The sequence below is a fragment of the Dendropsophus ebraccatus genome, chromosome 7, assembly GCF_027789765.1.
Source record: "Dendropsophus ebraccatus isolate aDenEbr1 chromosome 7, aDenEbr1.pat, whole genome shotgun sequence".
Classification (NCBI taxonomy): Eukaryota; Metazoa; Chordata; class Amphibia; order Anura; family Hylidae; genus Dendropsophus; species Dendropsophus ebraccatus.
In genome coordinates this window covers 4,856,470-4,872,638 of record NC_091460.1, presented here as the reverse complement: position 1 = coordinate 4,872,638, position 16,169 = coordinate 4,856,470, and the positions used below count along the sequence as shown (strand labels likewise).

The window sequence follows — 16,169 nt, the reverse complement described above, 5'->3', positions numbered from 1 at the left end:
GTGTCACTGATCCAAGGAGACGCCGCACTCTCTGTGTCACTGATCCGAGGAGACGCCGCGCTCTCTGTGTCACTGATCCGAGGAGACGCCGCGCTCTCTGTGTCACTGATCCGAGGAGACGTCGCGCTCTCTGTGTCATTGATCCGAGGAGACGCCGCACTCTCTGTGTCACTGATCCGAGGAGACGCCGCACTCTCTGTGTCACTGATCCGAGGAGACGCCGCACTCTCTGTGTCACTGATCCGAGGAGACGCCGCGCTCTCTGTGTCACTGATCCGAGGAGACGCCGCACTCTCTGTGTCACTGATCCGAGGAGACGCCGCGCTCTCTGTCACTGATCCGAGGAGACGCCGCGCTCTCTGTGTCACTGATCAGAGGAGACGCCGCGCTCTCTGTGTCACTGATCCGAGGAGACGCCGCGCTCTCTGTGTCACTGATCAGAGGAGACGCCGCACTCTCTGTGTCACTGCTGCTGCCTCCATTCATCTGACCTATAATACTATATACTTCTTCATCCATTACTACAAGGAGATGATTCTTTTCCTGCTTATGTTGTTTCTTCTCTGGCTTCCTTTTGCACAATTACTCTGTAATATCAGGATGCGAGAAATAAACGACATGTTACAGGACCGTTACAAAAGAGGAGATCTCATTATCGGGGCACTGTTCTCAATAAGCCAACGGGCCGAAAGTGGAGGATTTCCTGAAATATATAACAGAACAATATCATGTACAGCGTAAGTGTGACCGCTCTTACAGTATATACCCCATAGTGTGACCGCTCTTACAGTATATACCCCATAGTGTGACCGCTCTTACAGTATATACCCCATAGTGTGACCGCTCTTACAGTATATACACCATAGTGTGACCGCTCTTACAGTATATACACCATAGTGTGACCGCTCTTACAGTATATACACCATAGTGTGACGGCTCTTACAGTATATACACCATAGTGTGACCGCTCTTACAGTATATACACCATAGTGTGACCGCTCTTACAGTATATACACCATAGTGTGATCGCTCTTACAGTATATACACCATAGTGTGACCGCTCTTACAGTATATACACCATAGTGCGACCGCTCTTACAGTATATACACCATAGTGTGACCGCTCTTACACTATATATACCCCATAGTGTGACCGCTCTTACAGTATATACACCATAGTGTGACCGTTCTTATAGTATATACCCCATAGTGTGACCGCTCTTACAGTATATACCCCATAGTGTGACCGCTCTTACAGTATATACACCATAGTGTGACCGTTCTTACAGTATATACCCCATAGTGTGACCGCTCATACAGTATATACACCCCATAGTGTGACTGCTCTTACAGTATATACACCCCATAGTGTGACCGCTCTTACAGTATATACTCCATAGTGTGACCATTCTTATAGTATATACCCCATAGTGTGACCGCTCTTACAGTATATATACCATAGTGTGACCGCTCTTACAGTATATACACCTTAGTGTGACCGCTCTTACAGTATATACCCCATAGTGTGACCGCTCTTACAGTATATACCCCATAGTGTGACTGCTCTTACAGTATATACACCATAGTGTGACCGCTCTTACAGTATATACACCATAGTGTGACCGCTCTTACAGTATATACACCCCATAGTGTGACCGCTCTTACAGTATATACACCATAGTGTGACCGCTCTTACAGTATATACACCATAGTGTGACCGCTCTTACACTATATATACCCCATAGTGTGACCGCTCTTACAGTATATACACCATAGTGTGACCGCTCTTACAGTATATACCCTATAGTGTGACCGTTCTTATAGTATATACCCCATAGTGTGACCGCTCTTACAGTATATACCCCATAGTGTGACCGCTCTTACAGTATATACACCATAGTGTGACCGTTCTTACAGTATATACCCCATAGTGTGACCGCTCATACAGTTTATACACCCCATAGTGTGACCGCTCTTACAGTATATACCCCATAGTGTGACCGCTCTTACAGTATATACACCATAGTGTGACCGCTCTTACAGTATATACACCATAGTTTGACTGCTCTTACAGTATATACACCATAGTGTGACCGCTCTTACGGTATATACCCCATAGTGTGACCGCTCTTACAGTATATACACCCCATAGTGTGACCGCTCTTACAGTATATACCCCATAGTGTGACCGCTCTTACAGTATATACACCATAGTGTGACCGCTCTTACAGTATATACCCCATAGTGTGACCGCTCTTACAGTATAGACTCCATAGTGTGACCGCTCTTACAGTATATACACCATAGTGTGACCGCTCTTACAGTATATACACCATAGTGTGACCGCTCTTACAGTATATACACCATAGTGTGACCGCTCTTACAGTATAAACTCCATAGTGTGACCGCTCTTACAGTATATACACCATAGTGTGACCTCTCTTACAGTATATACCCCATAGTGTGACCGCTCTTACAGTATATACACCATAGTGTGACCGCTCTTACAGTATATACACCATAGTGTGACCGCTCTTACAGTATATACGCCATAGTGTGACCGCTCTTACAGTATATACACTATAGTGTGACCGCTCTTACAGTATATACACCATAGTGTGACCGCTCTTACAGTATATACACCATAGTGTGACCGCTCTTACAGTATATACCCCATAGTGTGACCGCTCTTACAGTATATACGCCATAGTGTGACCGTTCTTACAGTATACAACATAGTGTGACCGCTCTTACAGTATATACCCCATAGTGTGACCGCTCTTACAGTGTATATACACCATAGTGTGACCGCTCTTACAGTATATACACCATAGTGTGACCAGTCTTACAGTATATACGCCATAGTGTGACCGCTCTTACAGTATATACGCCATAGTGTGACCGTTCTTACAGTATACAACATAGTGTGACCGCTCTTACAGTATATACCCCATAGTGTGACCGCTCTTACAGTGTATATACACCATAGTGTGACCAGTCTTACAGTATATACACCATAGTGTGACCGCTCTTACAGTATATACACCATAGTGTGACCGCTCTTACAGTATATACCCCATAGTGTGACCGCTCTTACAGTATATACACCATAGTGTGACCGCTCTTACAGTATATACCCCATAGTGTGACCGCTCTTACAGTATATACAGGCCCCATAGTGTGACCGCTCTTACAGTATATACACCATAGTGTGACCGCTCTTACAGTATATACCCCATAGTGTGACCGCTCTTACAGTATATACCCCATAGTGTGACCGCTCTTACAGTATATATACACCATAGTGAGACCGCTCTTACAGTATATACCCCATAGTGTGACCGCTCTTACAGTATATACCCCATAGTGAGAGCACTCAGGACAGAACCGATCAAAACTTTTGATATGTCTCTATTACATGTCTTAAGTTTTTACAAACGACAGTGACACTTAACAGTTGTCCCTCAACTTACAATGGCTTCAAGATACAATATTTTCAACATACAAAGGTCTTTTTTGGACCATCGTAACTTGAGACCAGATACAAAATCCAAAATTTACACATATTCTCCTCTTCGTAAGTGGAACAACTCCAGGGGGTGAGACATTGAAATTACCCACCTTCATTTTTTCCCCTTGTGCTAAGGGCCACCCTACTGCTCATGTGTGTATACACGGCACGGCTATGTTTTCGGTGGTGGCTTTTCCTGTAATTGGGATGGTGCAGGCCGATCTGAGCTGCGGGCAGTAACGATTCCCCCAGTCCTTATACTGAACCTTGGTGTGGACTGTTTTCTGGGATCCCATGGTTGTGCTGCATAGGGTGGTCCCCACTTCATGGATAAGCTGTAGATGAACATGTCAGAGGATGAAGTACACAGGAGAGAGGAGGGATAGCAGTGCTTAGGGAAGCTGGATCACAGAGAAACCAGAAGCTAGAAGAATCAGGCACAAGAAGCTCCGGGATCATATAGAGAAACCGACTGCAGTCACTAAACCAATCACATGGCTGGGCATAGCGAGAATATGGAAGACTCTTCATAGCAGAAGGGTCAAGGCTTCATAATAAGCCCGAGAAGTCAAGACCAGCTCAATCCATGTGGTTGGTTGGTCCACGGTCCGTAGACTTTTCCATCTGGATTATCTCCTCTTGCTTAGGCTAGGTTCACACTGCGTTTTCAGCATCCGTTTAACGGATCCGTTTTTTTTAACGTCCAGGGTCAGCAACGTTTTTTGGTCCGTTTTGGTCCGTCAAAAAAAACGGATCCGTTTTTTTTTTATAATGGAAGTCAATGAAAAAACGGATGCACACAAATGAATCCGTTTTTTGCAATCCGTTTTTCATGCGTTTTTTCCAAAAAACGGATGCGTTAAATGGATGCTGAAAACGCAGTGTGAACCTACCCTTAGATAGTATAATTTATAAATGGAGACCAGATCTCTAGTCATCACTCATCTCTATATACATTTATCTATCTCTAGGGAAAATTATCAGGGATTTATACATTCCCTCATTTTTCTCTTTTCTATTGATAAAATTAACCAGGATCCTGATATTTTACCCAATATAACCCTGGGATATCATATTTATAACTCATGCCAGAACAAGAGAATGACAGTAAGCCATATGTTACATCTTCTCTCCGGCCCCGGTAAGGTGGTACCTAATTATTCCTGTATGGGCCATGGTCAGCTGGCCGGTGTCATTGGAGACCACCACTCAATCACCACCATTCCTGCAGCACGGATCCTTGGCATATACGGATATCCTCAGGTACTGGATATTCTTGGTGCTGTCTATTAGTCCTTAGTACATGTGTTGTAATAGATGTGAAGCGGTATATGTGAGTGATGTGTGCAGTGATGATAGATGTTAACAATGTACGACTACTGTGTTGTCAGGACGGGGCAGGTAGGGACAAGACACGACAGTGTGTCCTAACACTGAACCCACCAACTGTCCCTACCTACTTGCCTCAAATGGCCCTAGGCAGCCGCGGACAACCACGAAGGCGTTCCCTGTACTGAAAACGTGCACACAGAACAAGACAGACAAACAAACACAATAGCGCATAGTTAAACAAGCAAGGTCAGAACCAAACGGGCAGCGCAGTACAAAATCAGGTAACAATCGGATAGTCAAAAAGTCAAGCAAGAGGTCAGGTAACAGAGTCAAGCAAGCAGAGGGATTAGGTACGGGGATTGCAGGAATAGACAAGGGAAGCTGGGATCAGGGTATGAACCTAATTAGCCAGCTCTGAGAGACTGCCTCAGCTTTGTTTTATGCTGACCAAGAGCCCGGTCCGGATCCTCAATGGACCGGTGCTGTGATCCTCCAGGCTCTAGACAGGCAGAGAAACCAATAAATCACACAGACTACTCAGCTGCAATAATCAAGTCTCCCAGTAAATCAGTTTAACTCCCGCATTGCCAGGAAGCTGAGAAGCAAGCGGGTGTGGCACATAGAAATAAAAACAGGCCCAGTTCACACCAGGTTACTGCACAATGCTGACATGTGTGAGACAAATCTCCAACTGTTTTTGTATAGGATGTGTCCTATACATGTTTGTGTAGTATGGAAAAACGTAAAGACACCTCATGTAACATTTGATTTTACATGATAGGTTGGTCTTCACATCTGCAGCCCAAATATTATGGCGATCAGCAAACATATAAACATCACAAACAGTGTTCATACAAAGCCATTATACTTCTGCCTCTGTCCATATGGAATTTGTTCAATATTCCACTATTATTGCCACTGCTAATAGTATTACATGGCCGCATTTCTGTTGCATTGTGTATCATGCTCCGTACTACATTGATTGCTACTGCTGGCAACCCTACCCTGGCCACACAGGAAAACTCTAACAAACCTGAAACTGCTGAAAAGGGATATATTTGTTACATCCTTTAAAAAGAGATATACATACTTTAAATGTATTCTCTTACTCCTTTTGTACCCCACACTGTATTCAGACTCCCTTTGTGCCCCCACACTATATTCAGACTCCCTTTGTGCCCCCACACTATAGTCAGGCTACCTTTATGTCCCCAAACTATAGTCAGGATCCCTTTGTGCTTCCATGGTGTAGTCAGCCTCCCTTTGTGCCCCCACACTATAGTCAGACTCCCTCTTGTGGCCCCATACTGTAGCCAGATTCCCTTTGTGCCTCCACACTATCGTCAGGCTCCCTTTGTGCCCCTACAATATAGACAGACCCCTTTGCCCCCCCCTCCCCACACACACACACACACTGTAGACAGGCTCCCTTTTGTAGTATTTCACGACGTGTTTTTTTCTCTTCTTACACATTGGCAAAACTGTTTCTCTCTAGAGTCTAGTGTCACAGGTTAGGACAGGTTGGCCACTGTTCCTTACTCCAACCACTAGATGTCACTCAGCACAGCTGCAGATAACAATTAGGTCTAGCTACACTTACACTTCTTTTCTCTAGTGACAACTTCTCTTATAGTGACAACGTCCTTTTAGTCTTTAGTTAGTGCCTGGCTACAGGCCAGGCAGGTTGTGTATATAGTTGTTCCTGCACTAGCTTCCCAACGTTCATTGGGTGTTAGTTTAGACTCCTAGGGTAACTGGAGCCAAAGGAGAACTTCCCCCTTGCCTACGCCGAGGATCCACTAACAGATTAGGACGGTCGACCACCTTACAAAAGGGACGAATAAGCTCAAGACTGAGCCTACAGTAGAGCACAGTGCAAGTTCAGCCGCTCTCTACTGACAAGCGCTCAGCTTTGTAGGAAGGACACTACAAGGCAGCTCCACCCAGAGCAGAGACCTGGGACTCGTACTATCCCAATTGAACAGAAACCCAACACTGTGGGGCAGAAGGCGGTTCACCACATCCCGGCTGGGAAAGGTCTGGTTGCCGTGTGTGGGTGGGTGTTGCTGCTCCTGGCCACCGTGACAAGTAGCCTCTAAAACACCAAACCCACCAGCAGGTCCAAACATCAGCACCCCGGGCCACGGCACTTTTGCCCCACACTGTAGCCAGGCTCCCACTGTAGTCAGACTCCCTTTGTGCCTCCACACTGTAAATAAGGCATCTAAGACTGCGTATAAGATATAGAAAAAAAATTACTAAACTCACCTCCTCCCAGTTCCAGCTGTGTACTTTTAATATAGTTTTTTCTTCAGATTTACACCCCGTACACTGTGGGGCAAAATTATACAACTATAATGTTTATGATATAAGAAGGCAGAAAAAAAAATTTTCTTGCAAAATGACCAGAAAACAGAAATCTGTACAGAAAGTTTTTGTTTATATTTGTTTTTCAGATCAGCTATGGAGCCACCGACCCCTCACTGTCTGATAGACGCCTCTATCCACATGTTTTCCGCACCGTCCAGAATGACCACGTCCACTATACGGTAATAACCAAACTACTGAAGCACTTTGGCTGGACCTGGGTTGGGATTATAGTATTGGATGATGATGCCGGAGAGAATGAACTGCAGATACTGAGAAAGTACATTAGAGAGGACGGAATCTGTGCCGCCTTCACCATAAAACTTACAGAGGAGAATTCTATTGGTGACGGCCATTTTTTACATGATTTTTCCATAAAACCACAAGTCAGTGTAATTGTAACTTGCGGGGCCAATGCTGATCATGGAGCTGGTGTACTACTCAAATATCACTCTTTATTTTTGAACAAAACGCTCATCCTTCCCCCATCCTGGGCCTTCAGCTACCCCTCAGCAGAACGCCAGTTTGACCAACTGAATGGAAGTTTAGCTGTGGACTTTGTATCCCAACATTTTCCGGGAATGGAAGATCTTGTGAGGAGTTACAGGAGGTTCCCCAATATTTACAAATGGAATTTGTTATGGTCAATTTTACATTTGATAGCAGGAAATAAGGATAACCGTTCATTTGTTTCCTACAAAATCAGTAAAACCAGTATAACGTTTACTAGTCCAAGCCTGCGGACTTACCTCTCATCTGGCGTCTCTCCCGGGTTGTATCACGCGGTAGAAATCCTGGGGAAAGCTCTACATGAAATGTTCTTATATATAAAAGACAAATATCAGGAAACCTCAATCCCTGGACTTCTACAACACAGTTGGAAGTTACAGCGCTACATACAGAGGATGAAGTCTACACGGGATCCAATGAGACCTTCATATTACTTTACTGACCAAGGAGAAGCTGTACATCCATATAGGATTATAAACTGGGTTTTTAGAAATAAGGTTAAACATAAGGACGTACGTAATGTCGAAGTTGGAAATTATACACCATGGGCGGTCAGTGATCAGAAGCTTCACATAGATACCCCATCTATAACATGGAAACACACAGAGGAGGTAAGAAGCCTTATATCATGTATGTGATCACTTAGTTGATCTTGATTCTTAGTTGCCATATTTGCCGTTTTTGTACCATTATCCATTCTGACCGTTCCACCATAGATGTATTTTCTGGGAGCCACAATGCCTTCTCCAGTATGTCTATGAGGTAACCGGTGATGCCCAGGGATGGTTACTGAGTTGGTCTAGGGTCACTTGGGCACCTGTCTGTCACGGCCGCGGCGGCGTCCCGTGTTCCGGGCCGCCGCCGCGACCTCCTCCTGCCCCATGCAGCCGCCGGGGTCCTTGTGCAGGGACCCGGCGCTGCTGCTAGTTCGGCCCCTGGGGGCGCCTCACCTCTCCTCCGCTCCTGTCTCTCACTGTGCCGGCCGGTGCACGCGTCCCCGCCTCCTAGGGCGCGCGCGCGCCGGCTGTCTCAGATTTAAAGGGGCAGTGCGCTCCTAATTGGTCCACATGTCAATCACTCCCCTATAAGTTCCAGCCCTGCCCCACTACAGGTGTTGGAGCCTCTACATGCTTCCCATAGCGTTTGGCCCAGCCCCCTGTTGTTCCTGATTCCTATCCGCTACCTGGTCCCAAGTCCTTGTTCCTGATACCTATCCGCTACCTGGTCCCTAGTCCTTGTTCCTGGTTCCTGCCCCCCTGTCACTCCATTGCTCCTGTGTTCAGCCTGTCACCTGCGGTTATGTCTACAGACCTCTGCCAGCACTCCTGCCTACTGCTCCTGCCACGCCTCGCCTGTCGTCGCTAGCAACCAAGCCAGGGGTAGCGACCTGGGGGTCGCCTGCCGCAGCAAGTCCATCCCGCCTTGCGGCGGGCTCTGGTGAAAACCAGCGGCCCCTTAGACTCCGCTCCCTGGTGAGGTTAGTGCCATCGCTGGTGACGGTCCAGTGGATCCACTACTCCAGGCGTTACACTGTCACGGTAGCCTGGAGTGGTATGGGACCCACCCGATTAGTCTTGGCACCTCACCAGCACTCAAAAGAGAATTAACCCAAGTGTAGTGATGTGCGTGCAGGTGCAGAAGAGACAAGCCAGAGTCTGGTGCTTCTGAAAAAGAGAACAGTTTACTGGAGGTAACAGTAGTGCAATACAAAGAATACTGGTAGCAAAAAAAAAGTCCAGTGCAATACAATTGTTACAGACTTGTAATAACTCAGGTACTTACAGTTGAGGTAGAGATCAGGTACTTGGGGCATGGCCTGGACATGGAAAGGGACAGACGTGGTGTGTGAGAGCTCCGGTCCCTGAGCGCTCCCACGGCACCGTTATCTGCAACCCGAGACTCCCAGAGAAACCACAGATTTCCCCCTTACCATGCTACGGCGGTCTAGCTGCCCTCCCGGGACCACAACACTCCTCCATCACCCGTTTCCTCACCGCAACGGGTCCCCCTCCAGAGATGACATGCACTCCAAAGATGGCGCCTGCAGGGCCGTATTTACCACTAGGCACCCGTGGTCCGGTGCCTAGGGCAGCACCTTGCAGGGGGGCAGCACCAGGGAGCAGGGGGACAGAAAAAAAAAATTTTTTGTTTTTATTTTTTTAGTTTCCCTCCTCCTGTTCAGACTTGCCAGTAAAACTGGTGTCTTTTCCAGGGGGGTGGGGGGTATGGTGGTATTGGTCAGGTCTGATATCGCCAATAGGTGCGTGTAGATGGGGCTTCTTCAGGTTTAGTGCCTAGGGCAGCAGCAGCTGTTAATACAGCCCTGGGCGTCTGCACATGCCTCCCAGAAGTCCGGCGGCCAGGGAATGCAGAACAGAGCAGCAGGACCTGCCCCCTCCTCCCCAGGCAGGCCCGTAGGTAAGTCCCCGGCCTCCCGGTTACCCACAGCTCCTGCCCAGACAAGACCAGACTGCTCCCCTGGGGGACTCATTAGCACTGCCCTCAGAGACCGCGCGTGCCGCCAAGCGACATGCAGTGGGAGCCACCTGTTACTTTCCCTGCTTCTTCTCAGCAGCACTCTCCTCCCCAGTTCACCCTCTCCACTATGACCGGAGGACAGAGAGGACACAGTAGGGAGCAAGATAGGGTCCCAGAACTGTCCACTTTCCTCATAGAAGACCCATCAGTGTTACCAAGGGGCAACATGGCATCTGCACTACTCCCAGAGGAGTCATTGGGGATATCAGGGGTAGCAGAAAAGGACACAGGGGAGAGACACATTAAAGCTTCCCCAGCTCACCAGCATTAACCCCTTCGGGTGTGCTGGACTCAGCGCAGACCTCAGTGCTTCCCTGCCATCATTCTCATCAGCTCAATCGCAGTGCCCATGCATCTGAATCTGCAGCAGGAAGGTCACATGGCTTAACCTCAGATAACATGGAGGACTTTGCCTGTACTCCGACGATTCTTCGTTCCCACCAGCAGGATGATATCTCTAGTGAAGATTGCTCCTTGTCTCAAGACTCCAACCAGCCTGCTAGTAAGAAGGAAATGAGGCTCAGAGATTTATACGCGATCTTAATGACCTGCCCACTAAAAGAGATCTATCCACACTGCTCCAACAAGTGGAGACCCGAAATGAAAAGACCTGAAAATGGAAATGGGTACCCTCTCGCAGCATGTTTCCTCCCAAGAATCTTGTACAGGTGCCCTAGATAAGCGAATCTCTATGATTGAACATACTATGGTGACACAGCGAGCCCTCAACCGCACCTTATTGCTTCAAGTTGATGACCAGGAAAATAGGGGCTGCCAAAACAATATAAAATTGAGGGGCGTTCCAGACTCGGTCTTAGCAAAAGACTTACCGCTTGCCATTACTTCTATATTCAATACAGTCCTGGGTAGGCCGCTGGATACGGAAATCAACATAGACAGAGTGCATAGAGTGGCAGGCCCAAGGATTCCTGGATGTCTCGACCCTAGAGACGTCCTATGTCGAGTTCACTTTTATAAGGAGAAGGAAGCGATTCTGCAGAAAGCCTGGCAAGGGGGCCAGGTACCATTCCAAGACTCTTCAGTTCAACTTCTCCCGGATGTTCCAAGACGGACACTTGCAATGAGACGCCTGCTGAAGCCCCTATTACAGAAGATATAGGAGGCAGGAGCCTCCTTTTGTTGGGGCCATCCCTTCCATGTGATCGTCTGCCATGGGAACTCTGTTTTTCAGCTGCATTCTCCAGATCAGACGGGAGACCTGGCCACCTTCCTGGAAATACCGGCACTCTCCTCATAAGCATGGCTGGACTTTCCAGCGCCACAATCTGCTGTGGCCCCCCTACCGCAGAGGCAGAATCGACGTTTCTCTCTTTTTATCTCTACAAGTTTATCTCTACAAGATTAATGTTTTTTTTTAAAGTATTGTTGGTGTTTAGGTGCCATGGGGCGCACATTTGCTGTTACACGTTACTGCTCCGGTTCTACACGTCCTCACTATAGTTGGACCTTATAGGACACGGTTTTCGGTTCCTACAGAAGGAGTTATTCAGTATTCTGCACCAATCCCGGATTAGCCGGGCTTGGCATATAGTGTGCACACACTAGGTTATTCTTTTTAATCTTTCTCCTTCTTTTCTTCTTTCTCCTTTTCATCCCCTCCCACCCTTCCTTCTACCCTCCCCCCCCCCTTTTTTTTCCGGTTTAGTGATGCCTGGATCAGACCTCCTGTCCTTTGCAACGCTCTATGTCAATGGCTTGAACACTCGAGAGAAACGCTCTGCCTTGTTCCGTTTGCTGTGGAGCAAGAAGACGCAGATCGCCTTCATCCAAGAGACACACTTTCACGCAGATGCCGTCCCCTCCTTCAGGTCTCCGAGGTACCCTGATATCTACCACAGCTGCTATGCAGGCTCTAGATCTAGGGGAGTTAGTATTTTTATTTCTAGATCGGTCCCGTGGGAATTTGTGAACCAGATGACAGATGATTCTGGTAGATTCCTTTTTATTCAGGGGAAACTAGCGACAAGAATGTATACCCTAGCAAATGTGTACTTACCCAATGCCCATCAGCTTCAGACACTAGATCCCATTCTAGCTAAATTGGAAGTTTGCAAAGGGAACAGTGGTCCTAGGTTAGATGTATCGCGTGGTACTTCTACTATACCACGAGTTTACTTGAAAGGCTTCCTCCGTCTTCTTCACTCCTACCAATTCATGGATGCCAGGAGGACAGCCCACCCAGACATTAAAGACTTTACGTTTTTCTCGGCAGTCCATGACGTATATTCCCGACTAGATTATTTTTTCATCCGCCATGTTGACCTTCCTCAGGTGCGAACAGTGGTGATTGTCACATCCGCGGCACATACCTTTCGCCGCGCCGCTGCAGCCCCATCTCCTGCTCTGTGCTGGGGCTCCTCCTTCTCCAGCTCCCTGTCAGACCGATGGGCGCATCCCTGTCTCCTAGGGAGCGCACGCGCCTGCTCTGCTATAATTTAAAGGGTCAGTGTGCCTTTAATTGACTGCTGCTCTGAGGCTCTCCTATAAATTACAGCCCTGCCCCACCACAGGTGTTGGAGCCTCTGCATGCTTCCTAGTGTGTTTAGTCCCAGCCGCCCGTTGCTCCTGCCTGTTGTTCCTGTCCGTTGTTCCTGCCACTTGTGGTCCCTGCTCGTGACTGTGTCCGTGTGTGTCGCTGCCTGCCTGCCGTCCCACTGTTCCTGCTACACCTCGTCCCCTGTCACTAGCAAGCCAATCCAGGGGTAGCGACCTGGGGGTCGCCTGCTGCAGCAAGTCCATCCCGCCTTGCGGTGGGCTCTGGTGAAAACCAGCGGCCCCTTAGACTCCGCTCCCTGGTGCGGTTTACGCCATCGCTGGTGACGGTCCAGTGGATCCACTACTCCAGTCATTACAGTAATAGACCCGATTACTTATGCTTATGCGATGGTCCGTATGGATGTTGTGTCCACCATGTCTCTTCCTCGGCAATGGCATTGGAGGCTGAATGAATCTCTGCTACAGGACCCCCTGGTGGTTGAGGCAATTAAGTCAGATCTCTCTCACTATTTCAGAGAAAACCTACTTACAGAAACCTCTTCCCTTTCGTTATGGGCAGCTCATAAGTGTGTGATTAGAGCTTCCTTCATTAAACATAGGGCACGACTAAAGAAAGAAAGGGCTGAGGTGTTTGCAAAACTCATAGCATTGGTCGAATCCCTGGAGAGAACGCACAAAAGGTCCCACAATCCCACAGTCCTAGCTGACTTAATAACCGCAAGGAAAAAACTTAAAGACAGGCAAAATTTTAAAACTAATCTCCTTGTCCTGAAAGGCAGGCGCCATTTTTATGAATTTGGCAATAAGTGTAGTAGATGGTTGGCGAGATCGATGAGAGAACAAAGACTCAGAGCCTTTGTCCCGGTCATCTCCAAGGGAGACGGTTCCAAGGTCATTGACCCTAACGCCATAACAGAGGAGTTTGCAGCTTTTTACCAAAAGCTCTATAATCTCCCTACCGCTTCGGCAGATCTCTCTTCCTCGATCCGCCAAGGTCTGTGAAGCTCTGGAGGAGCCTATATCGAATGAGGAGCTGGCAGCAGCTCTGAAAATGATGCAATTGTCTAAAGTTTCAGGTCCGGATGGCCTTATGTCGCCTTACTATAAAAAGTTCCCAGAGCTCCTGCTGGATCCTCTTGTATCAGCACTTAACTCGGTGTCCGCTGGAGCATCCCTGCCGCTGGATATGTGTTTTGCACACGTCACAGTTATTCATAAGGAGGGGAAAGATCCAGTGGCGTGTCCTAGTTACCGTCCGATTTCCCTACTAAATGTAGATCTGAAGCTCTTCTCCAAAGTCCTTGCTTCTAGGTTGGCCCCTCTTCTTCCGAATATTATACACGATGACCAGGTTGGTTTTGTTCACGCCAGAGAAGCTAGAGATAATACCACCAAGGATTTCAATGCTATTCATTTCTCTTGTGTGAACAAGGTCCCGTTATGTCTGCTCTCTACGGACACAGAAAAAGCGTTCAATAGAGTTAACTGGCAATTCCTGTTTGCAGTCCTACACCATATAGGCTTGGGTCCCTTTATGTTGGCCTGGATCACCTCCCTTTATTCTTCTCCGACGGCAGCGGCAAAGGTTAATGGGGTGTTCTCTCAGCCGTTTCATATTACAAATGGCACGGGTCAAGGCTACCCCCGTTCACCGTTGATCTTTGTCCTGATGTTGGAACCTCTGCTGAGAAGGGTTTGAGCCAATCCAGACATAAAGGGACTAACGGTGGGGACACATTCAGTGAAAATAGCTGTGTATGCAGACGACCTTCTTTTCTTTATTACTTCTCCCCATACATCCTTTACTAACCTTTTGTCTGAACTGGACTCTTATTCCCGATTGGCGAACTTCAAGATTAACTATGAGAAATCGGAAGCACTGAATGTGTCCCTATCCATGTCCATGCAAATGTCATTAGCGGATTTCTTCTCATTTCATTGGTCATCCAGTGTCATCAAATACTTGGGGATCTGGATCTCCAAGGACCTTTCTGAGTTGTACTCACGCAATTTTGTGAATCAGCAAAAAACACTTCATCGAGACCTGACTAGGTGGTCTTAAGGGCTTTACACGTGGTTTGGCAGGTGTGCTATTTATAAAATGAACGTATTGCCCAGGATCCTATATCTTATTCAGACTATTCCGATTAAAATTCCTACTCAGTTTTTCCGCCTTCTCTCCAGGGATCTTACCAAATTCATCTGTTTAGGGAAAGCTGTTAGAGTTACCCGATCTTTACTATACATACCGAAAAACAGAGATGGTATAGGTCTCCAAACATCAAGGTTTACTATGAGGCCTCGGTCTTGCAGAGAGTCCTAGACTGGCACCGACATGCAGATTAGAAACAATAGGTTCGCCCGGAACAATCATTTACTAATACACTGCTTACTTCTCTCCCCTGGATCCACCCTTCGCACCTGGGGAAATTGGCCCAACATCCAACTATAGGACCAACGCTTGGGACCTGCCAAAAAGTGTTCCCTAAGGAGGACATTTCTCCCAGACCTTCCCCACTTTTCCCTATTTTAGGTATTCCACAGTTTGGCCTGGGATTAGCAGGGTCCTTCAGGTCCTGGCGGACGGCAGGAAGATATAGAGCTCAAGACTTCCTTCATAACAATAGATGGCTCACTCCCCTAGAGCTGTTAATGTTAGTGATCCGATTCACCTTGGGGATTGGAAGATTAGACAGCTGTCGGATTTCTTACGGTCTCTCCCTGATCCGTCGGGGTTCACTCGTACCCTTACCTCCTTTGAAACAGTATGTCTGGGCTCTGACTCCTTACGACACTCACTCTCTCTATTCTACTCTCTTTTTATCTCTCCTCCGGAAGGTTTTCGCCCTCCTTTTGTGGCGAAATGGGAGGAGGATTTGAACATCTCCTTCATGGACCAACAGTTAGACAGGATATATCAGTTCACCCATAAATCCTCTATAGCCAGTAAATTACAGGAGGCGGGATGCAAATTAATAGCCAGATGGTATTATGTACCCACTAGACTTCATAGGATGTTCCCTGATGTGCCTTCTTGTTGGTGCTGCGGAGTAGAGGAGGGAACGCTAATTCATGTCTTCTGGTCCTGTCCTGTCCTACGCTCATTCTGGGAAGGTGTTTATGACGTTATTGGTACCAAGCTACAGTACCAAATTCCAAACACTCCGGCCTTCTTCTTATTACACCTTTCAGACATCCCTATACAACGGTACAAAAAGTCTAGTTAATGCAGCTAGAGCCTGTATTCCAGACCATTGGAAGTCTAGGATTTCTCCTAAAGTGGGTAATTGGATTCGCAAGATAGAGGAAATACAGAGAATGGAGGAGTTGACGGCATCTCTACAGGACAGACCGGATAAATTCAACTCTGTCTGGACATCCTGGAGTGTCTTTGA

The 16,169-nt window shown here is 47.4% G+C and overlaps 1 long non-coding RNA gene across 1 annotated transcript in view; it reads right to left on the bottom strand.

The window, feature by feature from the left end:
- Positions 1–461: 461 nt before the first annotated feature.
- The window catches only part of LOC138796622 (uncharacterized), a 28,513-nt gene continuing 12,805 nt past the window's right edge, over positions 462–16,169 (bottom strand). The window contains exons 2-3 of the long non-coding RNA XR_011363774.1: positions 3,621–3,845; positions 462–703 (exon numbers count right to left, since the gene is read on the bottom strand). This is a non-coding gene — a long non-coding RNA (uncharacterized lncRNA). The remainder of the gene's footprint in view (positions 704–3,620; positions 3,846–16,169) is intronic.